The sequence below is a fragment of the Gracilinanus agilis genome, chromosome 1 (assembly GCF_016433145.1).
Source record: "Gracilinanus agilis isolate LMUSP501 chromosome 1, AgileGrace, whole genome shotgun sequence".
NCBI lineage: Eukaryota > Metazoa > Chordata > Mammalia > Didelphimorphia > Didelphidae > Gracilinanus > Gracilinanus agilis.
The window spans coordinates 383,352,990-383,366,409 of record NC_058130.1 but is presented as its reverse complement, the minus strand read 5'-3'; positions in this window follow the sequence as shown (position 1 = coordinate 383,366,409).

Sequence of the window (13,420 nt, the reverse complement as noted above, 5' to 3'; positions counted from 1 at the left end):
GCATATTAATTCTTCCCATATATTCTGGTGGTTCTTGGATTCACATATCTGTATCAATTTTCACACATTTTACAAAGCAGATAATTATTGGTGTAATCAAGGCAAATTTTTTCTCAGTTTTTTCTAATTGTCTCTTCATTGCTTTTTTCCATGCAAAAGCTAAAAGGTAAAGAACTAGAAATAAAATAGATACTCATTAATTGGGAAAGAGTTTTAAAAAGTATGGCACTTAAATATAATGCAATATCATTATTCAATAAGGAATGAGGAAGATGTGGTATTCAAAGAAACATGGACAATTTGTATGAATGGATTCAGAGGAAAATGAACAAAGAAAAGTATACATAGATTACCATGATGTACACTTCATTGTTGTTGTTCTGTCATTTTCAGTTATATCTGAATCTTTATGTCCCCATTTAGCATTTTCTTGGCAAAGATACAAGACTGACTTGCCCTTTCATTCTCCAGTTCATTTTACAGATAAGCAAACTGGAGCCAACAGAGTTAAGTGACTTGTTTATGGTCACACAGCCAGGAAGTATCTGAGACCAGATTTGAACTCAGGAAGATGAGTCTTCCTGGCTGCAGGCCTGGTACTCTATACACTGCACCACCTAGCTGCCCCTCTATGTAACACTGTCAGATGCTTCTAAGAGGTCAAGAAGAATTATAATTGAAAAAAATTTAATTAGTGATAAGATAAAAATATATAATTCTCTCTCTTTTAGACATCCCAATATTCCATGGAGTCCTAAAGTTCTCCAGACAGCATCATCCTTAAGGATAGGTTTCCCCTTGGAAAGGGACCAATAGGAAAGCAACACCACAATATTTTGACAAATCCCTTTTTAAGCCCATATTGACTTCTCATAGGCTAAGATTCTCTTGTAAAAATCCTTAAAATTAAGTTGAATTCTTGAGTTGCTTAAAAAAAATATTGAAACTCCTTGAGAACAGATAATGAAACACGTAGTAAGCATAACAAAAAGATATATAGTATTATAAGGTTTTAATATTGTCATATAAAGTCATGGCATCATTTTTGTCATAAGGAATTGGTAAGTCTGGAGATGAAAGATGAAATGACTGTAATGTAAATACAAAACATATCATAAATAAAAAGTATCTTAAAAAATTAACAGACCAGTAGCCACTCTTTTGCTATGATCTTAAATAGGTTTTGACCCTCAGAGAACATTAAACCAAGGGTAGTTTTGTGAGTGCCTACATATGAAGGGGTGAAGTGGCAAAGTAGAGTACCATACACATTTAAAATGAACTATAAAAGTTCTTTGGTTACTGTGTGACCATGGGCAAGTCATTTAAAACCCCCATTGCCTACCCTTACCACTCTTCTGCTTTGGAGCCAAAACACAGTATTGACTCTAGGACGGAAAGGGGTTTTAAAAAAAAAAGTTCTTGGGTTATCCAAAATCAGCTTTACTAATCAAAACTCATTTTTATCTTTAGTGATTAAAAAAAAAGTCTATGATTGAACAAACCAACAGCCAGATTCAGCCCATGTCTGAGAAAATAATCCTCATTGGGCTAGAATAGAGCAAGCTGTTCTATACATTGATTAGTTTCCCAACAAAGGAAGGTCAGACACTGTTGTAACTATTGATTTTACAGTTGAAAATACTTACCATCTAGAAATAGAACCAGTAAAGATTGACTTTTATCTTTCAAATTACTCAGTTCTTTAGTGTTGAAAAGTCTTCTTAGACACTTCAGGTGTATTGAAGAATTACTGACCCAAAACAAAGATGTACATGGGAAAAAGGAATCAAAGAAATTTCAGCTAGAAATCTAAGAAGTTCAAATGAAAAATAAAGCACTCTACCAGGGAAACTATATGGCTGAATAAAAAAACAAGTTATAATGTTCATTTTTACCCTGAGGCTCCAGCTTACTCCAGTGTCACTTCTGAAACAAAATTCAAGCTGGAAAAATATGTTGACTGTCTCAATAACTAGCATTTTTGTAACAATCTTAATTTTTATGATGGATATTGTTTTTACAAGGAAATCTTTGTTCACCATTAAAAATAATTAAGACACATAGGACTTGATCTTAAAATCATATGAGCATTCTCTAAAATGAAAAATCAATATTTACAAATTGACATGATTTTGAACACATCATGTAGAAACTGCCTTACTTTAGAGGCATTTTTGACTTATAAAGCCAACAAAAGCACAGAGTCTCTGGGTTATCAAACAAAGTATTTTAATTAATAGAAGATAGAGGAGTCTAGCCAGTTTTCCAGTAACCTCATTTATTCCTTAGTTCATTTGTTCATTCATTAATTCATTCAATAAACTTTCAAAGCATCTGTAATGTGAAAAGCATTGTAGTAGGACCCAGTATACAAAAATGAAAAATTACATAATCTCTGCTTTCTGCAAATTTACAGTCTATTTGGAAGGGTACAACATATACACAAAAAAGTTATAATACAATGTAGGACCTGATAAAGACAAAGAAGAGATCTCAGGAACATTAAAGAGAGAGAGTCCATTAAGCCAAAGGAATAAAGAAAAGCTTCATGGAACAAATTGGTAAATTGAACTTTGAAGTGAAGTATTTCAGCATATAGAGATAAAGCAGTAATGCATCCCAATATGGGAGATATGTGACTACTCAGAGATAAAGAGAAACCAAGATAAAATCAGGCAAGAGTCAGTAGTTCAGCTTAGTGAGATACAGAGTGCATGAAAGGGAGTGGCATAAAATAAGACTGGAAAGATACATTGCCTCAAATGCAAGGTAAAAGAGCTTTCCCCCTTTATTCTATAACAATTTGAGTAGAGAGGAGATAAGTTTGGACTTATTCTTTAGTAAAATTATTTCAACTGCTGTGAAGGACACAGAGAATCAATGGGGTGTCCTGTAGAAAGAATTGTCCTTGCACCCAAGGTCACCTAGGTCTAAGTCCTGCCTCTAGCAGACACTGACTTTGTGACTTTAGACAAAGCACTTAAGGGCACAATGCCTGAGGCAATTCTCTAAACTACAAGTTGAAGAGAAAGTGGATCCATGATTTCATCTGGTACACCCATGTGCTTGATGCTCCCATAACAATTGCAATCACTCCTTCTGTGTCTGCTTATCCTGTGCAATTCTTGTCTGTACTTTCTCATAAACTTTCTCATAAAGAATCTGCTTGATGATCTGGAAGCTTTCCCTTTCTTTAAAATAATTCAAAATATAATATAACATTTAGGCCATCCATTTGTCATCTCTTATCCTCATGACATTACAAACAGATCTATTATATGTGGTCCTATTATATTGCATATTTATCACACATCTGATCTGCTCTAAGTTATCTTCCTGACAATATTCTTGAATCCCATTACTATTTCTTCACAGGTACAAAATGGATAGCATATATATGTGCTGTATATAAATGCTATATATAAAAGACCAACCAGTCTATTCTATTTCAATATCTTTTTGTTGTCCTTCAACATTTGAAGATGATATTTAGATGGATCTCAAATAAATTACTCCACAGGCTCGTTTTCTCAACTGCTTTTACCTTTTCTTTGGTTAGTTAAATGCTATTGCAAGCAGATTTTTGTTATCTTCTTCCTTAATGTTTGGGAAAGTATCTTGTACTCATAAACTCTTGTTGCCCTTGATGACCATGTCTCTTTGTCTGACAAGGAGATCAAATCCTTGTTAGTGTGGGGTCTTCTTAGATTTCCTTATCATGGCAACTTTCACTTTCATTATATTTCTCTAAAAAGTGATGATATTCAGAGTCAATGTTTTTACTTTTGTTTATTTTCCATATTTTAACATTGATAACTTGTTTAAATGGATTAGGCTATAGCTGTCAAAATCTCATTTGGTGCCTTCCCCATTAGTCCAACTCCATACAGACTAATAGTTCTGAAATCTCTACCACATATGTAACTCTTAGTAACTTAATTTATGTTAACATAAAAACAATTTAATTTTTATGTAAAGCAAAATGTTTGTAAATGGGTACTTCTCAGTGAAATACTAACAACATGCAGTTAATGACAAAGAGCACCTTGCTTCTTCTCTGGTACTCTGCTAAAGAACAAGCTGTCATGTGATATGCCAATTAATATACCCCAGCATTCCAAGTTATTTTTCAGTAGTTTAATCTTCTACTACTTAGGCTAGGTTCAGTGACTGGAGGGATGCTCCAGAAAATACTTAGGCATAATTAAAAATTAAAACTCTCTCTCTGAACTAGTTAAAACTCTCATTTTCCCATGTGTCCATTTAACTCCCTTTCAATCAAGACCTCAAAAAATAATTAGCATGTATACTGTAATTCATTCTCATTGATAATGCTACTTATTGACACTACTAGATACAAAGTACATATGGTCACTGAATTTAGCAGGCTGCAACATTAGTGTTTTATTGTAGGACTGAATTCTCTTTTTCCATCTATCCCACTCCCTTTCTGCCCTCCCCACAATAAACCCATCTGAAGGAGATGTTAGGAAGAGGGAGTAAGCAAATTTGATGGAAAAAATTAGTGAGTGTGAGAAGCAAGAGAAGAAAGAAGCTATGATTTGGAATTCCATTTGCTTTCACCAAAACCAAGGGAAACATTTAAATATGAAAAACAAACATCTATATAGCAACATATAACAACTCCAATTTTCCCCTCCAATGGAATATGAGCCTCTTGCTTCCTCTGGCTGTCTCATCTTAGCTCTACAGCTAGTTCTCAAATGACTATTCTTATCTCACTATTGTTTGTACACTTCTAAAAGAGATTTAACTGCATGCTTCTGCTTGGAGGGGGTGGGAAAAAAGAGTGGCCCTCTCTAAATAGCAGGAGAAACCTGGATAAGGATAGAGGAAGGGAAGTTTGCTTCTTCCTCCTTCTATCCTGAAACCTGAAAATTTTGGGGTAGAAGGGCAGAAGAAAAAATGTATAGAACTTATTACCACAAGAGATGACACTGCCACCAAATATAACGACGACAAGAGGATGTGTGAATGACAGTCACCAATGACTATTATTAATGCTCAAGAGGAACATTATTAGGGAAGACAACCGTGTCTCATGAGGCTGACGTTAAAGAAACTACTAGGAAAGATGCTACATGGAGTTAATCGAGCACTGTGATTCCTTTTGGTCCTGTGTTCCCGTTTATTCAATACTCCAACTACGGGAGACAAAGAAGTATGTAATATGACCCCAGACTTTAAAAGACTGATAATCTGCTTAAGCAACCTGAACACACAAAACTACAAAGAAAGTGATACTGAAGTGTTAAATTATGTGGTAATAGCATCGTGAATATTTAGAAAGGACCAATTTGAACTGGATAGAATTCTTTGAATTGAGTACAATAAGAAGAAAAGAAAGGAAGAAGAATAAAGGAAGGAAAGAAACATTTATTAAGCACCTATTATGTACTAGATACTTCTAAATGCTCTGCAGTTATTATCTTCATTCTAGGAAGCAGGTGCTATTATTATCCTCATCTTATAGTTGAGGAAACTCAAGGAAACAAGGGCTAAGTAACTTGTCCATAATCACCCACCAAAGAAGTTTTCGAGTCCAGAGTTGAATGCAGATTTCTCAGACTCCAGGACTAGTCCTCTATCCACTGAGCCATCTAGCTGCCTAGTTAGAAAAGAGGCTCCATGGGGAGGAATGGGACTTGCATTGGGTCTTACAAAATGGATGGTGAGGTTTTGATACATGGGGCAAGGGAGGGCAATTCAGACAAAGAGAACATGTGCAAAAGGAATGAAGGCAAGAATAAGAAAAAGTGTTAGCTGGGAAGAGAGATCAGTTTGGCTATATCAAAGAATTCATTTTTGGAAAGAATAAGGATGTCAAGCAGGATAGGGAGTTTAGGACCAAACAATTGAGATTCCTGAATTCCTGGAAGTAGAATTTAGAACAGATATAGCATAATATAGGGAATAACTAAAGGCTCCAATCAAAGGAATGGCATAAATTAAATTGATTTTTAAGGAAGATTAGTCTGGCAGAAGTATGCTGGATTATACAGTAGGATATACTTCCATACATCAAGCACAGAAATGAAAATATTAAAACAACATAAGGCATTCTAGCAAAAGTTCATTAAAACGTTAGCAATGATATCTTAAATACTAAGTCTATTTTTTCTCAGTACTTTTCCTCTTTGTTCTTTTGGCAGTTTCAGATATTATTTTCCACATTCTTTGGGGGGATATTCTCTTTCCCCCCTTTTTTTAACACTACTCTCTCCAGAATTACTAGTGATCTCACTTGCCAAAATGATGAATTTTTTGCAGTCCTCATTGTTGTTGACCTCTCTGAAATATTTGCCATAAGGCTACCATTTCCCCCTAATTAGTCTATTCTCTCTGACTTTTATGACATGAGCTCTCTTGCTTGGTCTTCTAACTATCTGACTGTTCCTTCTCCATATCATTTGTTGATACACTATTCAGATGTGTCCATTAACTATGGGTATACCCCAGGACATCTAAACTTTCTTTTACTAACTTTCTACCCTCACTCTCTAGATGAGCTTGTAAGATCCCAATGAGTCTCATTATCTATTATCTATTATCTATCATTTCAAAAGACTTCTAGAACTATTTCTATCTAGATCTAATATTTCTTCTAAACTCTAGTCGCTCATCACCAACTGTCTAATGACTAATGCAAAACAGATGTCCTGTAGGCATATTGAATATTACATATTCAAAACAGAATGCATTACCTCGCACCCTAAACATAACTTTTCTACCTCCTTATTTCCATCAAGGTACTACCATCTGTCTAGTCACCCAGGTTTGTAAGCTCAAAAATCATGCTCAATGCCTGACTTTTTACTCAAGTCTACCTTCATTTACCATATTTCTGACTTCACAGCTTCCCTCACATCCATGCCTTCTCCTCATTCACACAGCTATCACTTTAGTTCAAGCCCTCATGACATCCCACCTACATTTTTAAAGTAGCCTTCTAATTGGTCTCCCTGTTTCAAGTCTCTCCTCATGAAGAGCCATCCCATACACAGCTGTCAAACTGATTTTCCTTAAGTTTACATCTAATCATGTTGTACCTCAACTCATTAAATTCTAGGGACTGCATATTATCTCTGGAATTGAATATAAGTTATTTATTTAAAGCCCTTCATCACCTGGACCAAATCTCCCTTTCCAGATTAACTATAGATTTTGTTTTTCCTTTTCTTGCACTCTAGCCAAACTGACTATTATAATATACTCTATTTTCTATCTCTATGCCTACAACATCTATTCCTATGTTAGAAGATTTTTCCCTCCTAAATTTACTTCTTAAAATTCCTAGTTTCCTTCAAGATGTAGTACAAGGGAAACTATGTGCATGAAACCTTTTTTTGTTGTTGTTGTTGTTGTTCAACTTACTACAACATATAATCTCTCCTAATAGAAGGTAAGCTCCTTGAAGGATTTTTTTTAAACCCTTGTACTTCGGTCTATTGTCTCATAGGTGGAAGATTGGTAAGGGTGGGCAATGGGGGTCAAGTGACTTGCCCAGGGTCACACAGCTGGAAGTGGTTGAGGCCGGGTTTGAACCTAGGACCTCCTGTCTCTAGGTCTGACTCTCACTCCACTGAGCTACCCAGCTGCCCCCTTATCTCTTTGGGATATAAACCCAGCAGTGGTATGGCTGGATCAAAGAGCAGGCAGTCTTTTAAAGTCCTTTGGTCAGAGTTCCAAATTGCCTTCCAGAATGGCTGGATTTGTTCACAACTCCACCAGAAGTGCATTAGTGTCCCAATTTTGCCACATCCCCTCCAACATTTATTACTTTATTTTGCTGTCATATTAGCCAATCTGCTAGGTGTGAAGTTTCCTTTTTTTATATTTGTCATTCACCCATTCTGAATTTATTTCTTGGTGTAGGGTGTGAAATGTTAATTTAAACCTAATCTCTCCCACATGGTTTTCCAATTTTCCCAGCAGTTTTCATCAAAGAGTAAGCTTTTGTCCCAAAAGCTGGGATCTTTGGGTTTATCATGCACTATCTTGCTGAGGTCATTTACCCTAAGTCTATTCCATTGATCCTCCCTTCTGTCTTTTAGCCAATACCATGTTGTTTTGATGACCACTGCTTTATAGTACAGTTTAAGATATGGTACTGCTAGACCCCCATTCTTCACTTTTTTTTCTTTATTTCCCTTGATATTCTTAATCTTTTGTTCTTCCAAATGAACTTTGTTATAGTTTTTTTCTAATTCAGTAAAAAAGTTTCTTGGTAGTTTGATAGGTATGTCACTGAATAAGTAAATTATTGGATTTGTCATTTTTATTATGTTAGCTCGTACTACCCACTAGCAATTAATGTTTTTTCAATTTTTTAGATCTAGTTTAATTGTATGGAAAGTGTTCTATAATTATGTTCATATAATTCCCATGTTTGTCTTCACAAATATATTCCTAGATATTATATATTCTATATTGTCTAGTGTGATTGTGTTGGAAATATATAGAAACGTGGATGCTTTATGTGGGTTTATTTTATATCCTGTAACTTTGCTAAAGTTGTTGATTATTTCCACTAGCTTTTTAGATGATTCTCTAGGATTCTTTAAGTAGACCATCATATCATCTGCAAAGAGTGATAGCTTAGTATCCCCATTGCCTATTTTAATAACTTTAATTTCTTTTTCTTTTCTAATTGCTACTGCTAGTGTTTCTAGTAACATGTTAAATAATAGAGGTGATAATGGGCATCCTTGTTTCACACCTGATCTTATTAGGAAGGCTTCTAATTTATCCCCATTGTAGATGATGCTTGCTGATGATTTGTAATACATACTGGTTATTATTTTTAGGAAAGGCCCTTCTATTCCTATACTTTCTAGTGTTTTCAATAGGAATGAATGTTGTATTTTATCAAAGGTTTTTTTTCTGCAGATTTCTGTTGGTTTGGTTGTTGATATGGTCAATTATGTGGATTGTTTTCCTAATATTAAGCCATCCTTGTATTCCTGGTATAAATCCTACCTAATCATAGTGAATAATCCTTGTGATCACTTGCTGTATAGTCTTTTCGCTAGTATTCTATTTGAGATTTTTGCATCTATATTCATTAAGGAGATTAGTCTGTAGTTTTCTTTCTTGGTTTTTGGTCTGCCTGACTTTGGAATCAGTACCATATTTGTGTTATAAAAGGAATTTGGTAGAACTCCTTCTTTGCTTATTTTGTCAAATAGTTTGCATAATATTGGGATTGGTTGTTCTTTAAATGTTTGATAGAATTTACTTGTGAAACCATCTGGCCCTGGGGATTTTTTCTTAGGGAGCTCTTTGATGGTTTGTTCAATTTCTATTTCTGATACGAAATTATTTAAGTATTCTATTTCCTCTTCTTTTAATCTAGGCAGTTTATATTTTTGCAAATCTTCATCCATACGACCTAGAGTGCCGTATTTGTTGTCATACAATTGGGCAAAATAGAATTTCTTTTTCATTAGAAGTGAGGTTGCCCTTTTCATCTTTAATACTTTTAATGTGATTTTCTTCTTTCCTTTTTAATTAGATTAAACTTTATTTTATTTGTTTTTTCAAAATATCAGATCCTAGTCTTATTTATTAATTCAATAGTTCTTTCACTTTTAATTTTATTAATTTCTCCTTTAATTTATAGGATTTCTTATTTAGTTTTTATCTGGAGATTTTTAATTTGTTCTCCTTCTAGTTTTTTTTTTAATTTGCATGCCCAATTCATTGACCTATGCCCTCCATAGTTTGTTAATATATGCACTCAAGGATATAACTTTCCCCCTGACTACTGCTTTGGCTATATCCCATATATTTTGATATGATGTCTCCTCATCATTATCATTCTCTCCAGTGAAATTATTGTTTCTATGATTTGTTCTTTTACCAACCAATTTTAGAGAATCATATTATTTAATTTCCAATTAGTTTTTATTTGCTCTCCATGTACACTTACTAATTATTACTTTTATTGCATTATTATCTGAAAAGGTTGCATTTATTATTTCTACTGTTTTACATTTGTTTGCAATGTTTTTATGCCCTAGTAAATAGCCTCTCTTTATGAATTCACTATGTGCTGCTAAAAGGTGTATTCCCTTTTTTCATATTTATTTTTCTCCATATATCTATTAACTCTAATTTTTCCAAGATTTCATTCACATCTCTTACTTCTTTATTATTTATTTTTTGGTTTGATTTATCTAGATCTGATATAGGAAGGTTCAGGTCTCCAACCAATTTAGTTTTACTATCTATAACCTTCTTAAGCTCTAATAGTTTCTCCTTTAAGAATCTGGATACTCTGCCATTTGGTACATATATGTTGAGTACTGATATTTCCTCATTATCTATACTGCCTTTTATCAGGATGTAATTACCTTCCCTATATCCTTTATCAGATCCATTTTTACTTTGACTTTGTCAGATATCATGATTACAATTCCTGCCTTCTTTTTCTTATTTGATGCCCAATAGATTTTGTTTCAGCCTCTTACCTTTACCCTGTGTATATCTACCTGCCTCATATGTGTTTCTTGTAGACAACATAAGGTAGGATTTTGGTTTCTCATCCACTCTGCTATTTGCTTCCATTTTATGAGTGAGTTCATCCCATTCACATTCAAAGTTATGATTACTACCTGTATATTCCCCATCATTTTTATTTCCTGCCTTTTCTTCTTTCACTATTTCCCTCTATACCAGTGTTTTGCTTTTAATCAGTCCCCCTAATTTCCACCTTTATTTTACTTACCTTCTCATTCCGTCCCTTCTAATTCCCCTCTTATTTTTCTTTAGTGTATATTAAATTCCCTCCCCCCTCTTTTTCCCTTTCTTTTGGTCCTTTCCCTTCCTCTCTCCCTCTTGGTTTTTTCCTCTCAACTTCCCTTTAGGGTAAGATAGATTTCTATACCCCTATGGATCTAGATGTTTTCCCTCTCAGAATTGATTCCACTGAGAGTAAAGTTTAAGTTTTACCTATTAGCACTCTCTTCCTCTCCTTCTTATAATAGTATTCTTCATTTCCCCCTCCCATGCATCTCTTAATGTGCTATAATTTATCCTATTTTTCTCTTTCCTTCAAGTTTCTCTTGGTGGCATCTTCTATTCCCCCCTTTTCTTTTTTTACATATCATCTTAAACCACTTAGTACCCCAACAACTATCTATGAATAATTCTTATAACTACTATGATAGTGAAATCATTTTTTGAGAGTTACAAATATCATTTTTCCATATAGAAATATGAACAATTCGACCTTACTAAAGCCTTTCAATGCCTATTTTGCCCTCTTGTACAAGAATATCAGGGCAATTTTCTTGCATAATTTCTTGTAATATGATGTCAAGAGTTTTGTTTTTTTCTAGGTTTTCAGGTAGACCAATGATTCTCAGTTTTTCTTTCCTGGACATGTTTCCCAGTCCTTCATCTTCTCAATGAGATATTTCATGTTTCCTTCTATTTTGTCATTCTTTTGACTTTGAGTTATTAATTCTTGCTGTCTTTTGAGATCATTTGCTTCTACTTGCCCAATTCTAGTCTTTAAAGAATGTTTTTTAGCTATGATTTTTTTTATTTTCCTTTTCAGTTTGGTCTAACCTGCTTTTCATGGCTTCCAGCAGGTCAATTCTGGTATCCCATTTGCTTGTTAATTCATATGATTTCTGTGCCTCTTTTTCCAAGTGGGAGTTTCTGTCTTTTAAATTGTTATTTTCCTTTTGAATTACTGGCATTTCTTTCTACTACTTTTCTTCCCATTGTTCCTTCTTAGTTTTTGAACTCCAATCTGAGTTCCTCAAGAGCTTGTAACCAATTTCCTTTTTTTTTGTTTGATTGTTACTCTTTGCTGTTACCACTATACTCTGTTCCTTTTCTCCACAGAAGTCATCCAATGTCAGAGGCTTTCTCTGCTGCATCTTACTTTTTTTGGTACTTGTGGATTGTAGTTCTTGGGTGTTGGTGGTCATTGCTGTTTTAGTTTTATATTCCCTTCATAGCCAGAAGTCTGAGTGAGGAGTGCAGGCAGCTCTTAGTGTAGAAAACTACAGAGTGGTTTTTGCCCTGAGGCTATTTTTCAAGTCTCCACAGCATCTGCTGTGGGCAGCCAATCTTTGTGCTGTCTTCTCTCTGTCATTAGGGGTAAGACTGTGGTGCCCTCAGTCAGCCCCTGAGAATTTAGAGATTGCCCCCACCTTTACTCTGACTCTGGCACTGTAGGTAGGTGTGGGAGGGGTGATCAGCTTGTGCTTTGGCAGGTGTAATTTTACCCCTTTTTATGGTGGAAATGCGCAATCCCTGCCTACCTTCAAGACTGAGCCCTACGATAGAGCCACTTTCCTCCTCTGATTTTGATTATTGTCCTTTTGAGACACTTTGTTATGATTGGTAGTAGGAAGAGTCCTTAAGTTCCTTCTACACTGCAGCCATCTTAGCCCTAAAGTCCTAGACAGCATTTTTAATCTTGATTCTTTTGGAGTTGTCTTGGATCTTCATGTCTAAAGATGATCATCATACAATACTGTTGTTGCTTTGCACAGTGTTCTCTTGCTTTTGCTCATTTCACTTTGTAAGGCTTTCCAGGTTATTTCTGAAAGTATCCTGCTTGTTATTTCTTATAGCACAATAGCATTCCATCACAACCATAAACAACAACTTCTTCAGCTACTCCAATTTATAGACATCCCCTCTTTCTACTTTTTCCCCACCAAATAAAAAAGGCTGTTATAATTTTTTGTATAGTTCATGTATGAGGGTGGGTCAGAGCAAGGTCAGAGCCAAATTATTTTCCTAACAGCTTTGATAAAGGGCCTCAAAATGATTTCTGAAGCAGTATAATCCAGAAAAAATTTTCAACTCCAAAAACCTTAGAAGGCTGGCACAAAAATTCTATTGCTCCAGGACAGCAATGGATTATAAAGCAACACACAAAGCTGTCTCTATTTATCTCCAATTCCAACATTTTTTATCATATTAGCCATATTAGCGTATTAGTCAATCATAAAAGTATGAGTATCATGCTCAGTTATTTTAATTTGTATTTCTCTAATCAAAGGTAATTTAAAGCATTTTTTATATTATTGTTTTTTTATTTCTCCTTCTGAAAACTGCCTGTTCATATCTTTTGACTGTTTATCAATTAGAGAATGACTTGTCTTCTAATTAATTTGATTCAGTTTTCTATATTTGAGAAATGAGGCCTTTATCAGATAAATTTTTCATTCAAAATTGCTTTTTTTGCAACTTTCTGCTTTCTTTCTAATCTTGACTACATTGGTTTTGTTTGTGAAAAACCTTTTAATTTGATGTAATCAAAATTATTCATTTTGTATCATGTAATTCTCTACATCTTTTGTTTGATACAAATTTTCTTCTTCTTAGATCTGACAGGCAAACTATTCTATACTCCCCAATTTTCTTATTG